The 15,289-nt window shown below is 35.6% G+C and overlaps 1 long non-coding RNA gene and 1 pseudogene across 1 annotated transcript; both read right to left on the bottom strand.

The window, feature by feature from the left end:
* Nucleotides 1-3,429: 3,429 nt before the first annotated feature.
* LOC128922822 (uncharacterized) lies at nucleotides 3,430-5,320 on the bottom strand. The gene is made up of 3 exons (XR_008472011.1): nucleotides 5,131-5,320; nucleotides 4,811-5,063; nucleotides 3,430-4,714 (listed from the first exon to the last, which is right to left on the bottom strand). It is a non-coding gene; the product is annotated as an uncharacterized LOC128922822 (long non-coding RNA).
* Nucleotides 5,321-11,839: 6,519 nt separating this feature from the next.
* On the bottom strand, nucleotides 11,840-14,696 carry LOC128922816 (gustatory and odorant receptor 21a-like; annotated as a pseudogene).
* Between the last annotated feature and the right edge of the window lie 593 nt (nucleotides 14,697-15,289).

The raw sequence follows: 15,289 nt of genomic DNA on the forward strand, positions 1-15,289 counted from the left end.
TAGACACCACATTTTATAACCAAATCTCAACGGTTTGCCTCTAATAAATTGTTTACAACCGTGCCTGCCGTAGTATTCCACCATTGATTCATTGTAGGACAAATTCCGCTCTGGATGAAAATTCGCTTTCAAAGCATCATTCAGGGGTCTCAATTTCCATATTTTATCCGATAAATCTGTCTTTCCGGGGTCAATAAAGCGTAGATTTCCAAAAATAGTTCGAAAACGATCACGCCTCATCGAGTCAATAATCACAAGATTTTGAATATCTTTGTCAACGCTCCAATTTGCTTCTTTGTTTGGAGAAAAGGTATATCCACTTATTATCAGAATTCCTAAAAATACTTTCATTTCTCCAACTGTAATATTTGGGTTCCCATTATTATTTAAGAGCGAATATCTGTTTGACTCGTCACACAGCATTTGCAATAATTCATCATCAAAAAACTTTTGGAATTGCTCACATGGCTCTAGGTTGCTGCAGTCACTGTAATTACCCTCAGGGAAAATTGGAGATCTAGGTTCGATATTATCATTGACCCACGTAAAGGATGGTTTGGCTCTCTTAGCCTTACCATGTGACTGACCTGCAGTTATCTTACGACGACGAGAATTGGTTTGTTCCCTAGGCTTTTCAGTTGAACGTGATGTACTCGGCTTTTCGGATGCTTGCACAGAAGCAAATGATTCCTCCAAAAGGTTTACTTCTAACTCTGAGATAGAATGATTCAAGCAGTCTAAAATTTCAGCGTCCATATCAAAGTCGGTATTTTTTCTTATAAGAGTTTCACAATCCTCGACAAGCTGTGTATGTGACAAGTTTTCCAAAGTACCGCCGTCTTCATCTGCCGAATCATCACCTGAAAGAGCACCCGCGTCAGGAGCCTCTATATATATCCACCTCTTCTTCTTCATTATTTTTCAATTCGTCCAAAACTGCGCAAACTTCTTCAACAGTTAGTTTTGCCCTAATAACGGAAAAACACGCACATAAATATGTATATTATATATAGCTATACAATTCATAAGGTGAACCCGCGAACGTGACATATATGTCACAGCTACACAAAACGAAAAAAAAAACTACAAATACAGTCATTTAAAATTTTTTTTTTATTAGCATAAAATTTCAAACACTATCAAAATATACAAAACACTCACACATAAATCGTTGACACTTTATTAAAAATCGTACTTACCGACAACGTGTTCCCATTTCGATAGTTTTAATAATTTAATTTTGCTACACTAAACGGAACAGGCAAAATATACTGCACACTTATTCTTTGATTTGTTCACTTCAATTCTAATTTATCATTTGGAACATTTAAAATTGCATTTCGAAAAAGTCGTAGATTTATGTGAAAGATCGGAGCGTTACATATACCTAACACTAGCGTTTAATGATTAAATGATGTAAACGTCGTAGAGCGCAACATAAAATGTGAAATCTCATTATAATTGAAATGAAAAGTCAACTGGAAAGTAAATACGAGTTTATGGCAAGTGAAATGGGTTTGCTATTCAAAATCTGCCTCATTGTAGCGAAAATGCATCGCAGAAGAATCCGAAAGAGCATGTAGATAGTTTCAGTTTTACTTACATTGTGAGAAATATGTAAATAGAACAGCAAATGAAGTTAAATAACGAAGAAAAATGAAAAGGTTTGGGTAAATAGGATAGGAAGGTGAGACGTTGCAAAGAGGCAACTCATTGCAATATTCAATGCAAGCTTTATATGAAAGATACAAATGAGTTTGTGAATCAAGCTGTCGCAACTTTTATGCTTTTACATCTATTCGCCAGTATGCAACGCTGCATTTAGTTACTGTAGTTCCTTCCCATTATTTTTGCAATTTTGCTTTAATGAGATCTTTATTTTGCGTTTGAAAAGTTTTTTGTCCCAGTAGTTTTTAAGTTTTCCTCGATTTAGGTATGGTTCATAGATTTTGATAAAGAATTTTTGTCAGAAAAACAGTTTAAAAGTTTTCCATTTGAAAAGTCTTGAGACAGAGTCTATAAATCGTTGAGTTCTAAAATTAGATAAAATACTTTAATTAAATTAAATATTTTATGCAAAACTGTGATGAAAATTGCATCTCGTTAGTAACTGACAGAAAAGAATTAAGAATGAACTGTCATCCACATGATTGCTCATCTCTGAGAGAGTTTGACACAGATTTAAATATATTAACAAAGTGGGGCGGCAGAAAATTTATGAAACAAGTTGTCAACCAGAAAAACTAAATGCTCTTGACTCAGAATTTTTGCTACATTGTTAATGACATCGTCAATGGCAACAACCCGAATACACAATCCTGTTGGCGGAAATGCGGACGATGAAATCGTGTGTCGAAGCGAGAACGGCCGGCCAAGGCAACCAACTGTGGCTGGAGGCCGGTTCTTCTGGTCATGCGATTATACTGTATTAAAATCTATATGTACATACATATGTATCGACTTAGCCAACAAAATTAAATATTTGCATTAAAATGAAAGAGTTGAACTACGTCAAAACGACGAGCATGATGGTGGAAGGAATGCCAGCAGAGCTGTAGAACACCCCACATATAAATTAACTCACTGCAGAGTACAACTAACTCCAGACTGCGGAGAACCGAATCCATAAATACATATAGTATGTGCTTGCCATCGAAATGGGTCAATGTTTTAGGAAACTGCAGTGAGGCGCGAGCAGTTTGTTGAATAACCAAAGAAGAACAGAGTAGATATTGATGGTGGCACATTCTTTGACAAAGACCAACTCAGCAAACAAAAATGAGTATAAAAGTTGAAAACAAAAACAGGAACTGGTAAATATTTAAATGCTTGAGCTATACATACATGCGTATGCATTTAGAACTACATTACATATTTTCATACATAAGTGTTCACCCTCTTGAAGAACATTATGCACCAAAGAATAAGATCAATTTTTAATCCATTCATTATAAACTCATTAGTTAAATACTCTACGTCTCTTCTACTGCATTGGCTTTGAATATCAAAAAGCACTTAAAGGTTTCTCTTAATGCACTCCTCTCTCTTCCTTTCCTTATGAACCCGCTACAAGCCACTATTTTTTAACTACTTTATATCATTTGCAAAATTCGATCTTTCCCGGCAAAATAACCAAATTTCGGAAAGAGAAATCTGTGCAATATGAGTTTTTGTGGAAGGCCAAGGAAGCGCGTTGTAATTTCGCCGATGTACAGAAATATCCTTAATTATTCTCTCTTCTTGTCGTTGGTGCAGTAACTTGACTCAAAGCGCAAAACTTAGTTGCCACTTAATTTCAAACATTCATCTCATTTAAAATCTTCCCAGGCGATTGTAAGCGGAAGTGGGTGTGAGTGTTTATATAAGATGCCGCTCTAATACAAAAACAAAGTAATTAACTCTAATATATCAGCAATCCCGACTCCTTGCCATTGCGACATTCTGGCTCGATGGCAATCAGTTTTAGAGTTAAGTTTATTTGCATGAAATGGTAAAGACTGACCTCCGAGGATGACAGTGAATATTCGTAAAGTGATTAAAATTATAAAGAATTGAGATAAGCTACATTAGGAGCCCATAGTGTAATTCCTCCATCAAGCAATGACTTGCCGAATTTGAATTCGTTATAATATTTGGACATACATATATGAGGGCACAATACAACAAAATAAGTTCAGTATTGAAAAATGAATCCTATAAGCTAATTTGTAAGAATAATAGAAAATAAGAAGCTACAAACTTGAAGTAAAAAAATCACAATAAACTGCCTACTACGCGCTAAAAATAGCATAAACATAAATACATAGGCATAAAAGCCTACACTTTAATTGTTTCGAGCACTTTAGGAGGCTTTAGATGTGTTCAAAACAATAAAAAAACAAAAAGCTACGAGCTTCAGAACTACCATAACTACTGAAGAAGCCTGCCAAAGAAGAATCGAAATGACTCAAAGTGAATTAGCAATTACTTACTAGCACATTAATACATATCCATGTTTTGGCATTTCATGTTATAATATATGAATGGGTCTGTTGTTGTCTTTACAGTAGTTTTGAAAATTAATAATTACTATTCTTTCTCTTCTCTTTTTTTATCAAAATAATGAATGACAAAGCAGTTTTTGAAATATTACAAGTACTTTGAATTAATTCACTATGGTCTTGACGCAGCGTGGGTCGAATTAATTTATGGAATTGAATTACCGATGATAGAATGAGTAGCAAAAGTTTTCACCAGATTTTATTTTGACTTATAGGAATATTAAATATACATACAAGATGTTTTCGAAGAAGTTATAGGCAGATTAGAGCTGGATAAAGCGCGGTCTTTCTTGTCATAAGCCTGTCATGTCATGGTTTCTTGAGTAGCTTTAAGCTTCTGTATGAAAAGTTAAACAAATTTATTAAAGATTGTGAGAAGATGAATTGCTAATTTTAGAAATAAAAACTCAACGAAGATTAATTAAATCATGCCAGGAAACGTCATTAAACATAAGGTTTAAAAGAGTAATTATTATTATCAACTTCATCGACTTATTTGTCAGAAATTTGTTCGAAAACAATTTGCCATTTGTTTGGTTTCAGCTTTAGCTTGATTGATGGACAGTTTTATATTTTGCCATTCTACAATCGTTATGCAACTTTACTTAACTCAAGACATTTTGCAAGGAGAAAAGAGCCTCAAATATAGTAAAACATACATGAATAGCATTTTACTAAAAAGAGATCCCAAAAAAGAGTTTATTATAAGATTAATAATATGCCTGGATATCTGTGTTAATTAGTTTTTCCATTCTCGTATAAGAACTTACCACAAGTTTCAAGACCCCTCAAATTTAGTTTTGGATGGAGGAAATTTTTATTCCCAGACCGTTTGTTACTAAAAGCTACTCTTCCAACGACTAGGTGGCAGCGGGCGCTCAACCCACTCGACTAAGGACTCGTACAACCTTCAAGCTGATTTGCCACCATATTTCCTTCGCTTTATTTACACACTTTTATTCGCAATTCCCACACAATGCCGGTTGTAAACAAACGCCCCCTGCTTCTTCAATTGCAACGATTCTTCAAATAAACAAACAAACACTGGATCTAAAGTCTGATGCATAATGTTGCGTTCTTGAATACTCACATAGATTTATATGTCTGTACACAACAGAAAAGGCGCGTGAATTGAATGTAATTTCAGTCAGTTTTTGCCGTGGAAGAATATAGAACGTGCTTTTGTATGTTTATGTTTGCCTACACCTTGACATTCAAATGAAATGGAAGGAAATACGAGCACAAACACATATACATGTGTACGTGTGGCAAAATAAATGGAAACGAATTCAAATGTGAATGTAATAAATAAATAATATTCACATGAAGTCATTGATGGATTTTTATATCTTGAAAAATATACAGACATTTTTATGTTGAGAAATGTTTACAATTCTACTAACATATTTATATAATACATATATACATATATGTATCCGCATTACTTCATATTTTTCTCACCCACATATATACATATATATGGAATTTTAAGCTCGAGTTTGCTCCATGGTTTCCGATTTCGCACATTCTACCACATTACTGATATGTATGTGGGTCTACGCACATAGTAGTACATTTGAAAATAATGTGGCTACAGTGCAACGAGCTGTATAGTTAAATCAAGCTGTTTTCCATGTATTAATTGAATTTAACCTAGAATAAGTGAACAACTTACTCTACTTATTTCTTATATAGTTTCCAACAAGTAAGAGGGAGTCAAAAGGTTTGAACATACAATATATTATTATATAACATATCTTGGTTTAAAACCTCGCATCAGAACATTGAGTAATTTTTTTCAATTACTTTTTACATTTTTTTCATTATAGTTATTATTTATTCTTTTCTTAAGTTAATATTAAACGAGTGAATTTTGTCTCTTTCTTATTCGAATGTAAGATTCAGTCCTCAACAGATTATAGAAAATCTTAACTTGATAAATTGAGGTCTTGATAGCCATAGGAGTTTTTATTCTCGTATATTAATTCTCGAAATTAATTGGGGTAACATCTGACTAATAAGAAACAGACTCATCCATATTATTATTCTGCATGGTTCACAGCTCCTGGCGTATGCCGATGATATTGATATCATCGGAAGCAACAACCGCGCCGTTTGTTCTGCGTTTTCCAGACTAGATAAAGGAGCGAAGCGTATGGGTCTGGTGATGAATGAGGACAAGACGAAATATCTCATGTCATCAAACAAACAGTCAGCGCACTCGCGTCTTGGCTCCCACGTCACTGTTGACAGTCATAACTTTGAAGTTGTAGATAATTTCGTTTATCTGGGAACCAGCATTAACAACACCAACAATGTCAGCCTTGAAATTCAACGCAGAATCACTCTTGTCAACAGGTGCTACTTTGGACTGAGTAGGCAATTGAAAAGTAAAGTCCTCTCTCGACGAACCAAAATCAAACTCTATAAGTCGCTCATTATTCCCGTCCTGATGTATGGCGCTGAAGCGTGGACGATGACAACATCCGATGAGACGACTCTTGGGGTTTTCGAGAGAAAGGTTTTGCGCAAGATTTATGGTCCTCTAAACATTGGCAACGGCGAATACCGCAGACGATGGAACGATGAGCTGTACGATTTATACGACGACATTGACATAGTTCAGCGAATAAAACGACAGCGGCTACGCTGGCTAGGTTATGTTGTATGGATGGAAGAAAACACTCCAGCTCTGAAAGTATTCGATGCAGTACCCGCTGGAGGAAGCCGCGGAAGAGGACGACCTCCACTCCGGTGGAAAGACCAAGTGCAAAGTGACCTGGCTTCACTTGGTGTTTCCAGTTGGCGCCAAAAAGCAAAAAGGAGGCATGAGTGGCGCGCTCTGGTGGATTCGGCTATAATCGCTTAAAGCGGTTCCTACGCCAAATATATATATATACATATATGGTTCACAAAATGCTGGGATGTCTTCCACTTATATTTGGAATAAAGAGACCTTACATCGTTAATCAGTTTGTAATTTATTCGTAAGTGGGAACTTCTACAGTGATAGATTAGCGCCGAGTCCATTAGTTTTAAAGGATTAGTGATCGTATATGTCCAAAATGTAATTTCTACTGGGAATGGAATTCCAGTAATATTAGAATACATTTATGAAAAATCTTTCAGTAATATAACAAAAGCTCTTAATGTCTTAAAGCAGTAACACTTACCCTCTGTTGTTTCATTGCAGTTACAAGTGTGCTCACTGTCACACTTATACTTCTGTCTTGTGCGCAGATGTAAATACAAACATATATATTTACATGTCTGGAATATCTTACTATTCTCCAGACTGATATTTAGTATAAAGCTTTGTATAAATTGGAGATGACATGCACTTGAAAGCATTTGTTCATACATGTTAAGGTTAGCTTCCTTTCTTTTTTGCCATTTTATTGTTGTTGTGCTTCCTGATAGCTATGTAAATGTGGCGTTAGTTTTCTATTTATTATAAACGCTTCTTTTGTTGTACATTTTACAAGCTATCAAAATGGCGCCGATGCGCAAAAGCATGACAATAAGTTAAACGTTTTAGCTTTCACAAATTTTAAATTGCGTTTACAGTAGCTCAAGTGCAGGAAGCATAGGTTGGACTTTTGAAGAAAATAAACATTACTGGCAGCTTAGGTCAGTTTCATCACAAAAATATAGTTCATAAATACGATATTGTTCAGATTCGACACACACGAGTGTGAGGATGCTACTAGCAGAATTGTGCGAAAGATCATTAAGGAAACATGGTACCTTAGACGATTGATCGTAATTATGCGTTGTCCTTGGAACTTTTTTTTTCAATATTTGTTTATTTATTGAATCTGCCCTTTGAAGCCTAACAATAAGTTATAAAATCTTAGTTCTAATTAAAACTAAACAAGCTCAACCAAGTGATTGAGTTGTTTTGGTGAAACGTTGCTCTTCAGTGTGCTGGCATATCTCTTCTTTTTAGACGTGATTGATTATAAGAATGTACTAAAGCATTAGCCAATAGGTTTGGGTGATCTCGGAGTTTGGATAAATATTTGTTTCTGCTGTTCTCTACTTCTTTCTTTACCATGTGAATACCAAGATCTTTATGGATATTTTCATTACGCATGTACCATGGTGAGCACGTGATTGTTCTAAGCATTTTGATTGGAATCTCTAAATTATATCGATATTGGTAGCACAGGTCGTACCCCACAGTTGAATGCCATACATCCACATGGGCTTTATGACCGCATTATATAACAGAACTTTGTTGTCTAGGCTAAGTTTTGAATTTTTGTTTAGAAGCCAATTTAAGTTGGCAGCTCTTATCTTCATGCAGGTTATTTTGATCGATATGTGTTTTCTCCACGTGAGCATTCTATCCAAGTGAATACCAAGATATGTTACTTCAGTCGCTTGGGGTACTAAAATATTGTTCATTTTAACTGCCGGGCACGTTTTTGGCCTTAGGGAAAATGTAGCATGCTTGCACTTTTGTTCATTTACATTTATACGCCAGTTGGCTAGCCATTCTTCGACAAAAATCAAATGCTCTTCTAATACTCTTGATGCTATAATTGGGCATTTGTTTCGGCTGACTAAAGCTGTTGTCCGCAAAAGTTGATGTCAAAACATTACTTGCTGTTGGAAGGTCTGCTGTATATATTATGTATAGAGTTGGCCCTAAAACACTGCCCTGCGGTACACCAGCTCTTATTGGTCGTTCTTCAGATATGAAGTCTCCTACTTTGGCAGTAAACTTTCTATTTTTTAAATAAGACTCCAAGGTTTTATGCATTTCGAGTGGTAAGCTTTTTTTAATCTTATATAAAAGCCCATCATGCCACACTTTATCGAACGCCTGAGCCACATTTGGAATATAGCAGAACAGTACTCTCTATACTCGAACGCCCTTCTGATTTCGTTAGTAATTCTATTTACTTGTTCTACAGTGCCATGTTTTGCACGAAAACCGAATTGGTGCGTTGGTATTACATTATTTCCATAGAGGAAAGGAGACATCTTTGATAGTAACACTTTTTCAAATATTTTAGAAAGACAGGGTAGAAGACTGATTGGTCTGTATGAAGACGGCTGTGTCAAGTCTTTACCTGGTTTCTCTATCATGATGATCTGCGACTTTTTCCATGAAATTGGGTAGTTCCCGAAACTGAAAATAGCGTTAAAGAGCAAGGAGAGTACTGTTAAAGCAATATTTGGTAACTCAATTAGCATTTTTGGAGTAATTTTATCGTGTCCTGCCGACTTTTTTGGATTCAGCTCTTTTATGATTTTAATAATTTCAGAACATGACGTTTGAATAGACCCAAGCGACTCGTTAGCGCTATTGGAGATGAATGGCAGCTTAAAGCTGTTCTTTGGGCAATTAGGTTGAAATACCTTTTCTAGGTGATTTGCAAAACAATTTGCCTTATCCTCGTCACTTCGTGCCCAGGTTCCACCCAAGCCTCTTATAGGCAAGTTGGAGTCGACTGGAGGCTTCATTGACTTTTGGGCTTTCCAAAGAGTATTTTCTTTGTTTGAATTTGGACACAGTTTCTTTATATAATTGTTACTGAATCTAAAGATTCCAAAGGTCAAAGTCCATTTTAAAAAATTAATGAATTTTCTTATTATAGAAGACAACGCAGTCTATAGACCAAATATTTATAATATCTTCAGAGCTTTTTGCTGAAAAAAGTTTCAAATATTTAATTTCACTCTTTTTACTCAATTAAGGCCACCAAAGTTTACTGATAAGTCGATAATATTTGTTACGGTATGAGGACATTTGTATTATAATTTAATCTAATTATTATTTGTCACTAACAGAACAAGCATATTTAGGCCAAAATAATAATATGTTTATTTATGTACGGTTGTATGCATAATGCTACACGTGTTTGACAAATTTCCACCGAATCCACCCAATCGGTACACAAAAACTATTGAAGAGCTTCAAATGGATATAGCAATTGTGCAGGCGAAAGTGGTTTAAGTAGGCTGATATATTGAAGTGGCTGCTGGATATAAAGGGCACTTGTCTCGGCGGATAAACGGAAGCAAGTTGTCAGGATGTTATTGCGGCTTGTGTATAGCCAAAATGTTATTTCTATATTTATATATCCTGAGGAACTTTTCAAAAAAATTAATTTTAATAGAAATTAAAGCTTTTTCGAATTTGATATAAATAGGTACGAACTTAAATATTATAGATCTTTGAATTTAGTCCATAAATACATAATTAAATTTTTCTTTCTTTTTGTTGCCTCTAAGTAGCTGATCTATGCTCTCCATCCAGTATCATTATTTTTATTACGTGATGAAATCTACTAGAAAATACCTCATATTTGCTAGCTGGGTAATTCATACCTACGCAGGTGCCGTCTGGCCATGACGATATAATGGTAATCGACTGTCAGACATGTCGGCGTCGGTGACAGTTAAATACATGATGCGTTGACGTGCGAAAAATTGTCGCAAAAAGCCAAAAATGCAAAGAGCGATATAAAAAGTATAAAAGGAAAAATAAAATTCAAAATGTCAAGTGCAACGACAACAGACAAATTCTTCGATAGCACCGCGGAAATATAAACATTAGCAAGTACATACAAGAGCACTCAAGTACTCACACGTAGACATGTGTCAAAACTTATACCACAGGTGTCATTGATGTTGTCGGATCCCGTCGAGAGCAGCGCTGACGGGTGAGTATTATTTTACGGTATTGTATTTTTTTCTGCTATAAACGAATTTACATGATGAATGTATGTTGGCTTGCATATTCTTTTTGCAATTTGGTAAATGATTGTCGGTTATTTTTGCTACCATTTATTTTATATAAATATTTTTCTCATTTTAAGCTGATTCGTTGGTGTGTTGTAATCGCTGCTTAACAGGTGGCAGATTAGCCGGGAAGACAGAAATTTTAATATCCAGCAACATGAAACGATACAAGATCAATATTTTCCTTAGTTTTAAATGCAAGTAAATAATGATCTTTAAATTGAGTTGTGCATTAAATGAGCCATCTTGATATTTTGCTTCCTCAAGTAGTGACGTGCAACTAATTTAAATGCCATTAATTTACCTAGCTTGCCAAATGAACCTTTGAAATGTTAACGACCACTTTGCAAACGATTTCAAATCAATTTTCAAATGATTAAACGTCATTGAACTACAACAAAAGTTTAAATGCAAACACATTTGTATGTTCATGGCAGTGCGAGTAAACATATTACAACCCAATGACACAAGCTAGTGAATAAAATCAAACAAAGAGCAATGACACGAGGATGTGTTACGGCATTTGTCAATGGCAAATACGAATTTAAAGGAGCAATTGAACTCAAATTACAGAGAATTCCAGTATGTATGTATATGTACTAAATACCCACGTACAGTGGTGGTGTTCCTATGTATGTGAAATGTAAGTTTTGGTTTTAGTTTGCTGTCTCTTTGCCTAAATATTATCCTTTTCGTTTGTAGTAAAACTCAAAGTTTAGTTGCGACTAAAATACTGAAAATAGGATTGGACCGACCAGTAGACCAATACTTGATGTATAAACCGTTTGATGGTGATTAGAAATAATATTGGACTTCCAGTTTGATGGAATGGCAGAACACACCTTCAATAAGGAAGCAATTTTCTTTCCACTTTTCTCCACTGCGTCAGCAAAATGTTCAATTTTGGACTTTCACTATTACCTTACTGCTGGAATAGCCACTAATTAATATCAATAACAAGAGAAAGAAGATCAAAAAGAAGCTAACCGAACAAAGTTTAACTATTGGTAGTAAAAAAATCAAAGAACGAACTGGACTTCTAATCCACAAATTATCCGAGATGAGCAAAGACAAAGATCGAAACATATATTTCTTTCACTAAAAGCAACAATTTTATACTAAAAAGCTATATAAGTCATTCATTCCCCCATTAGCGACTCCATTCTGCTCTGTTTCATAGAGTAATTCCGCTGTTCGGTAATTTTGAATTGCAACAAAACCACCAAGTAAGTAGCCATGAAGGAAATATTCTGCAAAATATAAATTTCTTCCATTAAGTTTATCTTTCAAGAAGAAAAAATATATTCTCAACGTACTGACGTGATTAGTTCTCTGTTAATATTAGCATAACCGTCCAAATTCATAATCGGCGGATTTTTCGTGATAGCCATGAGAAACATTTCAACTTCCTTTTGTGTAGCACTATCAACCGCCGTGAGATCTACATTCAAGAGCTTCGTTTGAAAATCCAAACCGACACTTTGTGTAGCATAATGTGCCTCATTACAAATGATATAAAGCAGACTCATGCAATAGAACACGATAACGAAGAGACCAACTTCCTTATAAGTAGCGCCATGATCCATAATCTCACTCAGTGAACCATAAGTAGCAATGATAGTAGTGAAGAATACGACCAGACAGTACATGCCATACATGTTGGAGTAAGCGCGTCCTGAAAAAGAGAGTGGAGATACCGAAGATGGGAGATCAAATAGTATAGGAAAAGCTGGCTTGATGAAAAAGGCTGCTATTCGGAGCAGAATTGGTGTAAAGCTTAGAAAATCAGAGTTCAACATGAATCTTATCGATCACAACTAGTTTGAAAGTATCAAAGGCTTTGATCGGATCGATTACTTCAACTTATGACTAAGATCATGCAAAAAATTAGACCCCACTAGAATATTCTTCTAACGGGTTTCATAACTTCGTCTACTTTACCTAGTTGCTGCATCATGTGACTTAAATCTACCCAAAGGTGACGATATTCGGTGAGCTTCTTCGCTGGTTTATCACCCATCATTGTTAATTCCAGCGAGGCGGATAGAGCGCGACTAGAGGTACCAAAAGCTGTGCAGTTAATATACCTATAGAGTGAACATGCAATGACTAATCTCAAGGAGAAGACAAGCTCAACTTACCACAAGCTGCAAAAACCATTTAGCATATCAATAATCGGATAGTAGGCGAAAGTGTACCACAACTTGAAATCGGGCTGCAAATAGTATTGCGACAAATTGATCGCAATACTCACACCCTACGAGAAGAAACACAAACTCCAGGTGAGCGGATATAAATTGGGGAATACAATCGGTGAGCCAGTCACTTTCAAGAACTTCAATTGATAATTCGTCCACATATTCTTGAAGATGGCTACCTGCGGTCCATGTCGCCAACTTGCAACCGGCAACAGGAAATTCGTGAATAATAAACTTATGAAGATCACATTGTAGATTGCCTCGTCAAAGCGCCGATCGGAGTCGTTGAGAAATGTGTTCACGCGCTCACGCAACACCAATACCACTATCGTTGTTTGCATCGAGAAAACGCATATGGCCCAGAAGACCTGTTTCGATGTCCATGAATAGCCGGTGCGTGGCAAACCAGGCTTCTGCGGATTGCGATGTATTGGCATAACGCCCATTATCTGGAAAAGCACCAGTAAGCTTTTGGTGGTATGATAGAAGGAATCATGTTTGTCCAACAATACGGGGTCGTCGATATCCTCGAATTTCCGCACAAATAAATCCGTGCTAATCGTATTGTTCTCGGCTAGTATTTCCAGTTTTTCGCGGTAGAGCAGCTCATCTTCGAGGAATTCACGTTGATTAGGATTCAGCACTGGTGTGATCTTCATCGGTGGCGACCCTTTGCGAGTCGCTATCGCCCAGTAAGCCATTTTTATGTATATAAGCGAAGTAGAAAAAAGAACCAAGTAAGAGTTTTAAATTTTTATCGACGCGAGCGCTTTCCACTAATATTCAGAAATTACTGCGAAGCTTGTGGCTTTCTTATACTGCATTTTATACCCCATACGAATAATATATATTTTCTTATTACCTTAAGTTACTTAATTATTTACACATAGCATATACAAGTATTGCATAAGTTTACTTTTCGTTTACTTAGTTGAGTGACAAAGGTCGATAGGTAGCTTAAGTTTAGTTTTCCAAGTCAACACTTTGCAGAATGAATTACTGGTGGTACTAAATTAATGTTAGCCTCATCCTATACTACCATCTTAGTTTATAATCTTTATTCGATAAAAATTTTAAAATTTTAAATATCATCTGTAGAAAGTAAAAAAAGGAAATAATGTTATAATTTTTGCCACAAGAGCTACAGCTTACCGATTAAAGTTCTGTTCTAAATTGTCTTAAGATTCCTACCCACTTTCCACTTTCTGTTAAGGTAGATTGTGGCTTCGTCATTCAGACCAAAAGATATACTTCCCAAATATAATATTTGCTTTATGGTATATATATTTTTAGACGAATTCTGAAACCTCAGAGGACTACTTTTTAAAGTATATCAATTTCCAAAAATGTTTACCCAGATGTGTTCATATGTATTCGATCTAGTCTAGTTTTCTATATTTCATATACATTTTCAGCATTAAAAGCTAAAGAAGCTGAAGAGAATGTCATCAAACATTTCAGCTGGTTAGACAAACATATCAGTTAGAACCAACGACCGCATGCTGGGAAATACCACCAACTTCAAATTAAATCACCAGTGTTGTGGAATGCTGCCGCTCTTGAAGTATAGGTAGTCATATTTAACTTTACGAGGTTAGTAAGATAAATATTTTAATTTCACAAAGCCTATTATGCTATCTAGTTCATTATGTCTTTCTTATTATCCTTAGCAAGAAACTATAGTTGAAGCCAAGAAATAACATGATTCGTGTTATGTTAACTCCGAAGCATTTATTACCGAACATGGTATGGTTTTCCTGGACTCTGTTGTTGTTGAATTATGAAATTTGATGTTCACTGTTTCCTAAAAAAAGTATGTCTTCAGCCACTGTATTAATTTAAATCCCATGTAGAGTTTTTTAATCGCCCGCCATCAGCTGTTAAATTAGTTGTGAGTCTCGGTCTACGAGTATATCCTTGGACCGACTTATCTGAGTTTACAAACATATTGTATTACAATGACTTTAAAGGACATTTGTCCGATTTATTCCCGATTGTTAGTTATTTCTTTAGGCCAGTTCTAAAATGGGGGGTTGTCAAAGTTTAAAGTCGACAAGGTTTTGATAAGAGTTGTTAATATGTTGCAGCTTTTCTGAGGCCAACGCATAAAACACTTGTCACATGCTTACGGGACTAAAGAGCCCGCCTTCTATTGTCTACCATGTTCTAGAAATTAATTGTTAGTTATGCGTGCATGTTGTAGCGCCCTGACGCACGAGCCACATATCGCACTCATGCATGACAGCTCGCATTATTCATTAGAAATCTCTACGTCTGTTGTATGGAGTACCTGGG

Source organism: Zeugodacus cucurbitae, chromosome 6 (assembly GCF_028554725.1).
Source record: "Zeugodacus cucurbitae isolate PBARC_wt_2022May chromosome 6, idZeuCucr1.2, whole genome shotgun sequence".
NCBI lineage: Eukaryota > Metazoa > Arthropoda > Insecta > Diptera > Tephritidae > Zeugodacus > Zeugodacus cucurbitae.